Raw genomic sequence first — 13,408 nt, forward strand, 5'->3', positions numbered from 1 at the left:
GAAAATATGGGAGAAACTTGATGTCCATCCACCAGAGAATGAATCAATAAACCACGGAATATTATATAGCAGTGAAATTACATTAGGTATGGCTACATAGAACTTCTTGGAAGCGTCATAGAATTAAAATGTTGGGAGGAAAACAATAGGATTTTATAGAGCTCAAAAACAAAACAAAACAAATATTAACTGAATAATAGTATCTTGCACACAGATATTTGATAAGAGGCATATATCAAAAAGGTGAAGGGAATAAAAATCTCAACAAAATTGAGCATGGTGCGAAACAGGAGGGGGACCAGACCAGGAGGCAAACACCAAGAGAGACAGGCTCCTCGCAGGATTCTGGATGTTGTCCTGAACTCAAGTCACTGGTGTTAGTTTCTATTATATGGAATATCATATGACATATCTGTAATACACATAGGGAAATTTTTTTATTGAGAAGTCAAATATACAGAGAGGACGAAAGACAGAGAGGAAGATCTTCCACCCATAGATTCCCTCTCCAATTGGTCGCAACAGCCGGAGCTGAGCTGACCTGAAACCAGGAGCCCAGAGCTTCTTCTCGGTGTCTCTCATGGGTGCAGGGTACCAAGGCTTTGGGCCATCCTCAACTGCTTTCCCAGGCCTCAGGCAGGGAGCTGGATGGGAAGCAGGGCAATGGGATTAGAACCCATGTGCATATGGGATCCAGGCACGTTCAAGGCAAGGACTTAAACCATTAGACTATTGTGTCTGGCCCCACTAAATTAAGTTTTAAACTTTGCACAGGACTCTAGAAAAGATTTCCCTGGGGAGTGGAGTGTCAGTGATCATGACTGTGAATTGCAAAGAGCTTTCAGTGTGTTGGTCGGGGCTTTGTCTCTTAAATCAGGCAGTCTGTACACAGGTGTTCTCTGGGCTGGTCAGTATTTGTTGTCTGAATAGAGGAGAGGACAACAGAATGGCTGGGAAGTCAGGCCAGAGGGCTAACTGCCCTCCAAAACAGGACTCTCCTGTGCTGGGGTAAAAGCTGCACTATGGAGGTCTTCATGTGTTCTCCTGGCTCCATTAAGAGACCATGAGATGAGACAATGGAGGGAGCAGTGTCAGGAACTGAGGCCATCCAGTGGCTCCCAAATAATAACCTGGATAAAATCAAGTAGGGAAACTGGTTCCCACGACCTGGCTACACTAAACTCAGGAAGTGACGTCATCCAGGAAATCACGTGTTTACATGAAAACTCAGTCCAAGAAGTGGTGTTGTGGTTCCCGCGGAAAGCAAGGGAAGCAGGGTGCTTATGTAGCGTCGGCTCCGGGGACTCCCTAAGCAAAGGGTTCCACGGGAGGTGGAGGTGGTGCAAATGGAATGTTCCAGCTGCAGGGAAGTGGGGATGAGACCTGAGCAGCACCTCTGGGAGCCCCACCCTCCTGAGATGACACAAGACGCGAAAGTCTCATCCAAGATGAGAGGAGAATGGCAGAAAAGAGTAGACGTTTCTAGAAGGTTCTGTGAAGTGAAAGAAATTCAAAACAGTTAAGCAAAGTGAAGAAAAGGAGAGGCAAAGGTGGGGAGCAGGGGTGCCCAAATACACAAATTTCAGTAGTCAGTGTCCATCAAGGAAGATGAACACTACCAGGAACCATCTCAAAGAAGGTGATCAGACCCCGTCACATCTGCCCTTGTGGGCAGGATGAGCACCCTCATCGAAGGAGAAGAGACTGGGGACAGCGCTGCCCTGCCCCTCTGCCTCCTGCCTGGGGGACCCCACACTGGCTCCTCCAGAGCCCACGGCAGCTGGTGGCATCTCAGAAGCAGAGGCGGCCCTCACTGGCCACCCAACACCCACACTTGGATCTCCAACAGTCCCACCTCCAAACGGGAAGAAATCAAGCTGCGTTCTTCACAAGTGACCCAGTCTGTGGCATGGTGTCCTAGGCCGCTTGAGGTCAGCTTGGGGGATCCTAGGATGTGAATGCCACTTGGGAATGGAACACAGGATGCCCCAAAATATTAAAGAAAACAGAACTATTTAAAATCATTTTTAAAATAGTTGATTTTCATAGATGATAACATCGAATCATTTCCAAGTAAAACAGTACTAGTATGCTATTTATCTCTGTTTTTTTCTCTCTCCCTCCACCCTCTCACCTTCCCTCTTTGATTTCTTTCCATCTTTTTTCCTTTGTATTCCATCACTTCTCTCTCTCTCTCTCTCTCTTTTTTTTTTTTTTTTTTTTTTTTTTGCTGATGATAGGGCAGGGGAAAGACAATTTCTGGAGTCAAGAATTCAGTGTCCCTGTGACTGCTGCTCCTTTATGACAAGGTCATTGCAAGAAGTTCATTCAAGGAGCTGGCACAATAGTTCATCAGGCTAACCATCAGCCTGCAAGTGGCAATATCACATATGGGCACCAGTTTGTGTTCTAGCTGTTCTACTCCCCATGCAGTTCCTTGCTTGAGGCCTGGGAAAGCAGTAGAGGATGGCCAAAACCTTGGGTTCCTAAACCTGTGTGGCCGACTTGGAAGCAAATTCCTGGCTCCTGGCTTCAGATCATCTCAGCTCCAGCTGTTGTGGCCATTTAGGGAATGAACTAGCAAATGGAAGATCTTTCTCTTTGTGTCTCTCCTTCTATCTGTAAATCTGCCTTTCCAGTAAAAACCTGGAAGTTTTAAAAATGAAGTTATCTTCCCACAGTCTTCACATCCAGAAGTTGTTGTAGTGAACATTCTTGGCTGCTTCATTATCCTTCAAGATATTATCTGTTTCCACATATGCAATTATCAATCTACCCATCTTTCCCATTCATCCATACCTCTATATGACAGCCACAACCATATATACATGTGTGTGCACTGAAATGCATTAATGCCACTTTAAGTTCTCTACAAAATAATAATAATGATATTAATATTATAATATTATCGACTACTTAAAATGTTAGCTAATTCACTTTAGGACATTAAAACTTCTTTAATGTTTTGTTTTACTACCGCAAAATAATATATTTGTAGGTCTAAGAACATAGAAACAGGCCCAGATCGTTGGGTTCAACACCGACTTTGTGACTAATGAGCTTCGTACTCTGTAAATCTCCCAGGGCTCTGAGTTCCCATCTGAGAGCATTGAGTATGTATTTGCTGTTCTGATCACTTAAGCCTTTGCAGTTCCTGCTGATGCTTTTGTAAGACAGCATCCAAGAAGTAGCATTGAAAGGACAGGGCCAGGGGTGAGTGTCAGGGAGTGAGGCAGTGTTTAGGATGCCTCGCTGTGCCATTGTGGGCATTTAGAAAGTGAACCAGCAGATAGGAGATAGTCTCTATCTCTGCCCTTCACATAGGCTGGGTCTCTGCCCTTCACATAAGGGCTGGGTCTCTGCCCCTATTGAGCTATGTGTGATCTGTGTCCCAGTATGGATCAGGCTTGGCTGGGCTGAAACATCCAACAGTAAAAACCAGAATGGGTGAAGGCCAGGCAGGAAAGGCCACTGTTCCTGCTATGACAGGAGGTAGACCAAATAGGGCTGGCCCAAGGTCCCATTGGTGTGCATGGGATCTGGCGTTTGGGAGAGGTTCTGATGGAGGAGTTTGGAGAACCCCTCTGTCTGGACACAGTCCCCGTAGGTGAGCACAAGAACAACAATACGGAGCAGCTCGGACCAGGCCAGGGAACAGTACCCACCAGCATACATTCGACACAGGTCAGTTCATATCACCCCTTGGCGAATCTGAGTGCCAGAATGGAGTGTGGGTCACATTGGGTTGATTCACAAAACAAGCCAGTTCACATGAGGGCCAGGACTGGGGCCAGCTGAGCTGGGCTGGGCTAGGCTATAGCCCCCACCAGCATGAGTTTGGAATTGAAGCTGGGCTGGATCCAGCCAGGCTACAGCACCCACTGGCAGATGTCGAGGAGCAGTGGGCCATGCCAGACTGGGCCGCAGCACCCAACCAGCACATGTGAGACCAGGGGTGGGGGGACAGGGGTGAAACCAGTAGGGAGAATGGAATGTGGAGGGCTCTCTGCTAGACCACCACTCCCATGGAGAGCATGAGTTAGGATGGTGGCTGACAAGGCCCGGCAGGGCTACAACACCTATTGGCTTCATGTGAGCTAAATCAGGGAAAAGCCAGGCTGGGCTGACTGTTCCTACTGGTGCAAGCATAAATCAGAGTGGGTAATGGTTGTGCTTTGCCACAGCATCTGCTGGCAAACAGGGGCAAGCTGTTAAATTAAACTGCAGAACCAACTGGAGAGCGCAAGATCCAGAAGTGGGAATAGACCCAGTAGGGAAACAAACAGTGGGCACCTCCCTCTTGGGTTGCCACTCTGACTGGTAAGCATAAGAACTAGGACTGGGGCGAGCATGGCTAGACAGAGAGCAGCATCCGCCAGCATGTGTGGGGGCTGGATAGTAGGGCTGATTGGATTGAACTAGGCTTCAATGCCTACTGAGATGTATGAGAGCTGGATAAGATGTGGGACAAACTGGACCAGTCTGCTGTACATACTGGCAAGCATGGGAACCAGGGTAAGGGGCAGACCTGGAGGGGGTTATTATGGGTTGCTCCAACTATCCTACAGCTCCCACCAGTGTCTGTGAGGCGAAGTGTGTGGTGGGCAAGATCACCCATGGATTGCAACACCTATTTGTTTGTGTAAAAGACAGGGCTGGAGGCAGAACTGACCCAACAATTGTAACTACCAACATGTGCATAAGCTGATTGGGGTGACGTACTGTGCCAGGCCCTGTTTTGCAAGCACACCCAAGAACCAGATCTTATATAACCTCAGATGAGGTTTCTCTGGGGATACCCCCTAACTGAATTGCTTGACTCAGAACCCCAACTGTGAAGAGAATTGCAGCATCCATGCTCTGACCGTGGAGTGCATGTGTCAGCGCTGGGTGTCCTCAGTGGCTTTGACGGAGCAGTGGACAGCATGTCCAGGTGCACATGGAGGATATAGCAGTAAATGGGAGTCTACAGAGGACACCTAGTACAACAACAGAATACGGAGGACAGAACAGATCGATCAACTACCTCAGCCAAGTGTTGGCAGTGAATATCTGGGCAAAAAGACTTTAAGGTGGATTATGTCAACCAATGCATTCTGGAGAGATTTCATTGTGCTTGGAGTGATGAGATCAGCAGTAAATCGGAACCATTAAACTATCAAAACCTCACGAGCAGGACCCTGAGAGCATGCCCCACATCGGAGATCCCATGGTAGTGTCGGGTGGCTGCCCTCCATCCTGAGGTGCAGAGACATTTGGGAGGCTGGGTGTGGACTCTCCTTGACTCCCCCTTCCTCCAGATACAGGAAGGGAAAAAAGAGAATGTGGAAATTGTGATCTCACCCACTTTCCTGTAGTCCTTGATCCTATCCACTCTAATCAACTATGTAAAAATCATCAAAAATAAAAATAATTAAAAATCTAAAAAAAAAGACAATTAATGCTAAAAGTATTTACAATGAGAAAGAAAAACAAAACACAGTGCCAAAATACCTTTCAAAAAGCCTGCCCGATTTCCCTGGCCCTCAACGGGACAGCAGAGTGTTCCTGCTTGCTCCTGGACCCTGTGGAAAGACTTCCACCTCAGCTCTCCTTCTCATTAAGCTGCTCTTTCCTTAGCATCCTTGATGAATGATTTCCTTGTTTTGAAGTAGCCTTGCAATTTGAAACTTGCGCATAGCATCCCTGCCAAAATTTCAAATGTGTATACTCTTTGGCCCAGCAATTCCAATTCTGGAAATTTATTCTGCAGCTCTAATAGCAGACGTGCAAAATGACATATCTGCAAGGTTATTCATTGTGGTATTGTTTGTAACAGCAACAGACTGGAAAGTAATAGGAGACTGGTTAAATAATTTATGGTTCATCCACACAATGGATTACTATACAGCCTTTTTTGTAAAAGAGGAAAAATCTCTCTTTGTAGCAATACAGAAAAAATATCCAAGTTGTATTTTTAAGTAAAAGAAGGAATGGAATAGCTTATGCTCACATCCCATATTTCATCAATTCCAAGATGGGTACTTTTTCACTTTATAACATATTTGAAATGAGGATGTATTATAGTCGAAGGCATGTCATAATTTAATTGGAATGGCTTTTCTTTCTCAGTACATAAAATAATGATGTGTTTTACAATCCAAGGCATTTTTGGATGTGATGAAATATGATAGTGCCTAGCAAGCACAAGGCAATGTCCTTCAAAAAAATTATTTATAAAGCAGAGTTGCAGACACACACACACACACACACACAGAGAGAGAGAAAGAGAGAGAGAGAGAAGAGAGCAAGAGAGAGAGAGATCTCCTGTCCACTGGTTCACTCCCAAAATAGAAACAAAAGCTGGGAATGGTCCAGGCTGAAGTCAAGAGCCTGAAACTCCATCCTGGTTTCCCACTTGTGGATGGTAGGGACCTACAATACTTGGGTCATCTTTTGCTGTTTTGCTAGGTGCATCTACAAGGAGCTGGATCAGAAGTGGAGGAATCAGGACTTGAATGAGTGCATATACGGGATGCCAGCAGTGCAAGCAGTGGCTTAACCCTCAGTGTCACAACACTGGCCCCAAGGCCAGGTGTAAAGTGAGATATCTGTGTGTGTGTCAACATGTACCTATGCGTTTAATAGTGCAGCAACCTTATGAGAGTGATCACTATGGTTAACCATGTGACTCTCAAGGTGGTGAGGTCTGACCTCGGGCAGCCTTGCTCCAGGGAAGCCACCACCACCACTCTGTAGGAATAGGACCATACACACAAGCTCATTTTGTATCAGGATTCCTTCCTAAATGCTCTGTGCACACATTTAGCTCACTTATTCCCCAGAAAACCACAGTACACCGTCACTGTCCACTTGTGATATGGGAGCCCGGAGAGATCCTAGAGCTTGCATAGAGACACGGAGCTAATGAGTTGTGGGCAGGGAGTTGAACTGTCAGTTTGGCTTGGCAGTTCATATTCCCAGAGCTCTTTGTGCTGCCTTCAGTGGAATAAAGCTGGAATAATAATAATGCAAAATGAAATGATGGAATACACAGAAAAGAGAAGCAAGTGGCTCAAGCGTAGAATAGAATGGGTAGCAGAGACAGAGTAGTAAGGACGCCTTTTAGTGGGGACGCTTTCACTTTTTTTTGGTTTTTGACCCACGTGAATGCATTGCCTTTTGTAGATGGAATGAAACATGGGTTTTAATTTTGCTCCGAGTTAATATGCCAGCGATGTGAGAGAAGTGGTCCGAGAGTCAATGAGGTCTCTGTTCCCACTGGATCCTCCGACATTGTTCTATTTTGCTATTTACCTTTTAGGCCTCAGATTTAGCTTATTTTTAAAAATGTATTTCTCTTTGTTTGAAAGGCAGAGTTACAGAAGAGAAAGAGATATGGAGAGATATAGAAAGATCTTCCATCTGCTGGTTCACTCCCCTAATGCCTGCAATGGCAGGAGCTGGGCCAGTCCAAAGCCAGGAGCCAGGATGGATGCTGGAACCGAAGCACTTGAGCCATCCTCTGCTGCTTTCCCATGCATATTAGCAGGGAGATGGATTGCAGATGGAGCAGCTGGGACTAGAACTGGCACTCATATGGGATCCTGGAGTCACAAGCAGAGAAAGCTCTCCTCCTACTGTGAACCTACTATGCCATGGCGCCAAGTCCCTAGTTTCATTGTCGTTAAAGCAGCAAGGGATAACAGATTAAAAACAAAACAAACAAACAAACAACAACAATGACAAACTTCTGTTCATCCTGACCACAGACACAGATCCAAAGCTCAAATCCCATTCAAGCCCCTTACAGGTGTTTGACCCTGCCTGTGTGTGCCCACCCATGCAGGGACTCATGCCTCTCTTGGACCATTGTTGTCTTGGCTGTTCTCTCTGGCAGCTTTATTCTCAAAGCACCCGCCCCCTTCATAGTGTTCAGCTTGGTAAGGGCTGTCGGCTCTCCCAGCATCCTCCTCTATCATGATGCAGCACATGCAGGTCTCCCAACTACCTGGATCCTCCTAACCTCTGATGGAAAGGTCAGACCTTGGGCTGTCTATACTCCTGTGACCCAGTTGTGGAATGTGTTCTCAGAAGCTCTGTCTTTCTCTCTCTCTCTCTCTCCTCTCTCCTCTCTCTTTCTCTGTCTCTCTTTCTCTTTCTCTCTCTCACTTTATTTTTATTGCAAAGGCAGATTCACAGAGAGAAGAAGAGAGAGAAAGATCTTCTGTCCACTGGTTCACTCCCCAGGCAACCACAATGGCCAGAGCTGAGCTGATCTGAAGCCAGGAGCCTGGAGCTTCTTCCAGGTCTCCTACATGGGTGCAGGGTTCCAAGGCTTTGGGCCATCCTCTACCACTTTCCTAGGCCACAAACAGGGAGCTGGTTGGGAAGTGAAGCAGCCAGAACACAAACCAGCTCCCATATGGAATCCTGGCACCTGCAAGGTGAGGATTTAGCCACTGAGCCATCATGCCAGGAAGGTCTGCCTTTTAGAGCTTTCCAGAAAAGAAGCTATCATGTCTGCTCTTAGGTTGTGTTGCAAGTGTGAACGGCTTCATGAAGTCCACGAGGTGTGGGTAGGGCAGCCTCCCAGCCGGATGCTTCCTGGGGTGAGTGGGATAAATGCCCCTCGCTCTTGCAGTAGGGATGATCTCATGGAGCTGTGCCCACATGAGCAGGAATCCCCACATTCTGTCTTCTCTGGACAGCAGGCTAGCAAGACCTGGATGATCAGCTAATATGAATTCTGCTGTCCTACATCAGAGCATCCCATCCTTAACAGGCTGGGAGCTCACCATGAGGCTCCCGGAGTTATCAAAAGAGACCCTGCAGGTGGGCAGTGTTTGGTGCAGCAGTAAGGACCCTGCTTGGGAACCTCACATCCCATCTCAGAGTGCATGGGTTCGAGTCCCAGGCGGTGCCCTCAATTCTAACTTCCTGCTAATGTGTAGCTTGGGAGATAGCAAGCACGGGCTCAAGTGGTTGGGTGTTTGAAACTCACATAGGAGAATACATCGGAAGTTCTACTCCTGGCCCCACCAGTCTGTACAGGCATTCAGCACACCAAGAAGCGGAAGATATTTCTCCCTCTCAAACAAATCAGAAAAACTTTTAATAAGAGAAAACTGCAGCTAATGTCATTTTAAGCGGCACCCGGTGAGTTATAAAATGAGAAATGCCTAAATGAGGATGCAAAAATTGTGGCATATTCGAAATAACCACATTTTTTTTTTACATTGGCCCTTTTAATCCAAAAAGAGAAATAGCAGTGGCATTGATTATATTTGTGATAATCCAGAGATAAATGTAGAAGTCAGCAAAATACCAACAGCAGCTGTGTGGTGAGATGGTGGGCCACAAGTTGGAAGTTGCTGGCTAGATCCTGTGCTTGAGCTTTATTGGTGCCTCTCTGTGGTTCTGTGTGTAATCTCACCTGGGAGAAAGAATCACTTCTTAAAAGAATTTTTTTTTTCATTTGAAAGGCAGTTTTTACGGTGAGAGGAGAGACAGAGACAAAGAGAGGAATCAAAAGTGGAGCAGCAGGGCTCAGCACAGTGGCCTAGGAGCTAAAGTCCTCATCTTGCATGCACTGGCACACTGGGATCCTATATGAGCTTCAGTTCTAATCCCAGCAACCCCGCTTCGCATCCAGCTCCCTGCTTGTGGCCTGAGAAAACAGTCGAGGACAGCCCAAGGCTTTGGAACCCTGCACCCATGTGGGAGACCTGGAAGAGCTCCTGGCTCCTGGCTTCAGATTGGCACAGCGCTAGCCGTTGCAGTCACTTGGGTAGTGAATCATCGGCTGGAAGATCTTTGTCTTTCCTCCTCTCTATATATCTGCCTTTGCAATAAAAATAAATAAATCTCTCTTAAAAAAAAAAAAGTGGAGCAAGACACAAACCATTGCCTATATGGGATACTGACCCTGCAGGCTGAGGATTAGTGTGCTGCACCACTGTGCCGCACCCCCTCCTCCTTTTTTTTTTTCTTTTGATTTATTATTTTAGGATTCTATACTTAAGAATTCCTGTGGCCTGGAAGAATTCAGCAAAATTCTGGAGGCTGGGGAGCTGTCCTGAGGCCATGGAGTTGAGAGGTTCCTCAGAGTGGTGCTCCTCTCTTTGCTGAAGTTCTGCAGGGAGTAATATGAGTCAGCCCTCAGCTGGGCAGAACAAAGCCACGGGATCTGTTCATATATATAAGTGCATACGCACATGGACACACACACATGCATGCATGCTTTATTTTACCACAAGAAGGCACACAGGGAGTAGAGTAAGTACATTTAGTGATGTTACTTGGTGTTTACACTTATAGATGATTTTCACTGTGTATAAGGGAAGGTTGACTATGTTTTAAAATTCTGAAAGCTTTTAAAAATTACTTATTTTGAAGAGACATATACAGGGAGAACTTCCATTGCTGGTTCACTCCTTAAATGCTGATAACAGCTGGACACAGGCACGGCTGGACCCGGGAGCTGGGGACCCAATGTGGCTCTCCCATGTGAAGAGCAGGACCCTAAGTATTTGAGCAATCCCTGCTGCCAGGGTGCTACTTAGCAGGGAGATGGAAGTTAGGGACTGGAGCAGGGCATCGAACCTCAACACCCCAAACACTCCAGTAAGGAATGCAGGCATCTTAACCAGAGTCTGAACCACTGGGAAAAATGGCCCCTTTTAGTTTAGTTTAGTTTAGTTTTTAGAATTCTCATCCTCCATTTTCACTTTTAAAAAACTCTTCAGAAAATCTTGTAGTGGTACAAATATCAATGAAAAGAATGCAAGAATTGGACATGACACCAGGTAAAGCAGAATTCAGAGCAAAAATTTTACTAGGTACAAAGAGAGGCATTCCAAGATGACAGTGAAACTTACTCAACAAAAAGACACAGCAGCCCTGAGTGTGAATGTACCGGCAAACAAAGCTGTAAAATAACTGAAGGGAAACTGAGAGAACTGGAAGGACAGATGGACAAACCACAACTGCAGTGAAGACTCCAGCTCTCCTCTCCGCGTCAGCAAAGAAGAATTCAAATATACCATCAAGATCTCATCAACATTTATAGAACACTCAACTCCTAACCAGCAAAGTACAGTTTTCTTAAACATTTGGTAACAGCATGCCAAGATGGACCATACCCTGAGTCATGAAACAAACCTCAACAGGCATAAAAATGAAAAAGGGGGCTGGTGTTGTGGTGCAATGGATTGTGATCTGCTTCTAATCCCCTTTCCTGCTAATGCACCAGGGAAAGCAACAGACGATGGTCAGCGTGCTTGGGTCCCTGCTACCCATGTGGGAGACCTGGCTGGACGGCTGGAGTTCCTCTCTCTCGCTCTCTCTGCTTTCAAAGAAATGAACTTTTTCCAAATCCTCAAAGCAAGAAGGAAGGAATAATAAAGAAGAGAAGTTAATGAAATAAAAAAATAATAAGGATAAATCAATGAAATAGGCCACTTGTTCTTGGAAAAGATCAGTAGATTATCAAATCTCTAGGAAGATGGGCAAAGAAAGATTGAGGGGAGACATAAGTTATCAGTGACAAGAATGAAACTAGGTTTAAAATAGCACAATAAAAGAATGACAGTCCAATATCGGTCATGAATATAGATGCAACAGAAGATTGGAAAATGGTATATGGTGGCATGTAAAAAGAATTGTAACAAAATATTATTTACTCCAAGTATGTAAGACTGGCTGAATATTTGAAAATCAATTAATGTAACGCATATCAACAGGCCAAAGAAACAGTTGTTGAAGGAAAAATATCTGACATAATTCAACACTTATTTATGATTGAGACTCATAGAAAAAAAAAAGAATAAAGAGAAACTCCTCTACTTGGGCAAACAAATCTAACCAAATAGCTCTTCCTGGAGAAAGATGAAATGGGTTTTCCCAAGATACTGGGAGTAAGGTAAAGACACTTGCTTTTGTCCCTCTTATTCATCAGAGTGCAGGAAATTCTAGCCAGAGTATTAAGTCAAGAAAAGACTGTATAGCTACAAAGATTGAGAGGAAGAAACAACGCTACCTCAGCTAGCTTTGTGGCACAGAAGATTAAGCTGCCGTCTGGGACACCAGTATCTCATACAAACACTGGTTTGAGTCCTGGCCGCTCCTCTTCCAATCCAGCTCCCTGCTGATACATCTGAGAAATCCTCAGAAGACTGCCCAAGTTCTTGAGTCCCTACTACCCACATGGGAAACCTGGAAGAAGCTCCTTGCTCCTGGATTTGATTTGGTCTGTCCCTGGCCATTATATCCATTTGGGAAGTGAACCAATGGATGGAAGATCTCTCTCCATGTAATTCTACTTCTAAACTAGTAAAAATTTTAAAAAGTAAATGTTAAAAGGCAAAGAAAACTCCAAAAAATCACACATACTTCCTAGAATTAATAAAATGAGTTCAGTAAAGTCAAAATCAAGATAAGAAAATTAATTATAAGTTAACTACTAGTAGTAGTAGTATGTAAGCACTGAAATTTGCAATATCATTTTTTAATCCCTCAAAAACGAAAACCTTCAGTGTAACGCTAATATAACATGTATAGGGTTTGTGTAATGAAAACTCCAAGACATTAATGAAAAAATGAGAGTTTAATGAACAGAGAAACCCATTGTTCAACAGATCTGGAGGCTCAGCACAGTGAAGCTGTCACTTCTATCTAGACTGATATATAAGCAATGCAATTCATATCAAAGGCACAGGGAGTTTTTGGTAGACACAGACTAGATTTGTCTAAAATATGAAACAGCAAAGGGACTAGAATGGCTTAAATAATTTTGAAAATCAAGGATAAAGTCGGAACCATCAATCTATCTAATTTATAGGCTTTATTCAAGACTGTATATAACATGTATATAGGAACAGACAGATCTACTGAGCAGAGAATTCAGACAAGCCTACCCACACATACCCAGATCATGTTTGGGCAGGTGCACCAACAATTCCAAGGAGGAACAGAACCTTTGGGGAAAGAGGGTGTGATGAATGTGGAAGAAGAACCTGGACTGAAACTTCATGTTTTATGCAGAAATTATTTCAAAATGGACCAATGTGAAATAAAACTATAAAACTTTCAGAAAAAAGACAAAAAGAAATCTTCTAGATACACATTCACAAAAGGAAAAACTCGTAAGTTTAACTTCATCAAATTTAAAAATGTTTGCTCTCTAAAAAGCATGTTAAAAAGATGCTCAAAAGAAGCTCGAGGGGCCAGCATTGTGGCATAGTAAACCATATGAGTGCTGATGACCATATGATGCTGATGAGTCCCAGATGCTCTACTTCTGATCCAGCTCCCTGACAATGCACCTAGGAAAGAGGAGCTGGATGGCCCAAGTTCTTGGGCCCCTGCATCCATGTGGGCCTGAAGAAACTCTTGGCTCCTGGCTTCAGCCTAGCCCAGATCCAGCCAT

This window comes from Ochotona curzoniae, unplaced genomic scaffold (assembly GCF_017591425.1).
Source record: "Ochotona curzoniae isolate NIBS_2020 unplaced genomic scaffold, NIBS_Ocur_1.0 scaffold_4701, whole genome shotgun sequence".
Taxonomy (NCBI): Eukaryota; Metazoa; Chordata; class Mammalia; order Lagomorpha; family Ochotonidae; genus Ochotona; species Ochotona curzoniae.